Source organism: Lissotriton helveticus, chromosome 6 (assembly GCF_964261635.1).
Source record: "Lissotriton helveticus chromosome 6, aLisHel1.1, whole genome shotgun sequence".
NCBI classification, from domain to species: Eukaryota; Metazoa; Chordata; class Amphibia; order Caudata; family Salamandridae; genus Lissotriton; species Lissotriton helveticus.
Window position 1 is genome coordinate 1,576,145,967 of NC_136067.1, and position 1,310 is coordinate 1,576,147,276.

At 51.1% G+C, this 1,310-nt stretch overlaps 1 non-coding gene across 1 annotated transcript; it reads left to right on the forward strand.

Moving 5' to 3' along the window:
• Positions 1-483: 483 nt before the first annotated feature.
• Positions 484-677, forward strand: LOC144764447 (U2 spliceosomal RNA). Its single transcript, XR_013596550.1, has one exon. It is a non-coding gene; the product is annotated as a U2 spliceosomal RNA (small nuclear RNA).
• The last annotated feature ends 633 nt before the right edge of the window (positions 678-1,310 follow it).

Here is a 1,310-nt window from a genome sequence, read left to right on the forward strand (position 1 = left end):
TGGCACTGAAACTCTCGAGCAGTGACGGAAAAGAATGACGGCAACGTCATCGTTTTTAGTAGCTGGACGGCTGGACTGCTGGGCGGCTCACTGTGAAGTGGACTGACTGGCAGACTGGCTAGATGGTGATTTTTTACGTAGGTCAGCAGGCTTGGCTGGACTGCTGTGCAGGTCAGCCATGACTCACGGCCGGGCTGATGTCCTCGGTAGAACGACGGGCCCGAACAGCACGGCTGGAAGGCTAAGTCGACCCCCCTGTTGGTGAAACCCTCCTGGGTCCGACCAGTGCAAAGCTGACCAGCTAATGGCTGACAGTGGATTGGTTCCCCGCTTTCAGCTGGGCTGGTTGGCTGTTGGAGGGAGAGCAGAGCTAACAGACCAAGGCGGCTGAAAAGATAAGCCCTGCCTAGTACCCTCTGCACTAGAATGCCGGGGGAGTCGGCCGGGATGAGAGGCGAGGATGGCAGGTGTGGCAGACTGGCCAGACCTGCTGACTGAGGGCTAGACGGGTAGGACAAAAAAAATCTGTTCTTATCAGTTTAATATCTGATACGTCCTCTATCTAGGGACCATATATTAAATTGATTTTTGGAACAGGGAGATAGAATAGGAACTTGCTCTGTCCACTCCACGCATCAACCTGGTATTGCAGTGCCTCCAGGAATGGTGCACTTCCCCACCAGGGGAAAACAATGGTGTTAAAAAATAGATGAGAAAACGAAAGCAGTGCCTCACTACCAAACCCTGTAAAGTGGCGCTACTGTGTTTGCGTGTGAATAAAAGCAAACTGGTCACGTGTCTTGCCTTATTTATGCAAACATTCTCCCCAGTCAAAAGATCTGGGTTAAATCCACCATTCTTTTGCCCCCTACACCACCCAGTTTGAACCCAGACATCCAGTCCAGCAAACAAATGATGGACGGAATGCTGACAATGCAAACCTTCTCCCCCACTCAAACGATCTGGGATAAATCCATAGTTCTTTTGCCCACTACGTGACTGGGTGAGAATGTTTGCATTGTCAGCATTGCGTCCATCGTTTGCTTGCTGTAACTTTTTTCGACCTAAGTTTGATGGGTATGCCCAGATGTGGGTCCCTTGCTCACTGAGCCACTGGATTCAAACTAGCCTGGCTGAAGAAGGGTGACATATCCTGAAACCGGTCCCAGGATGCTTGTTTCCGTTCCAGGGAGGACCTGGCCTGGCAGTTCCGTCTGGACTGTTCCCATGGGGTACAGGGTCAAGACTGATTTGCATATGTCTGGCTCCAAACTGGGGTGGCGTAGTGGGCAAACTAACAATGGATTTAA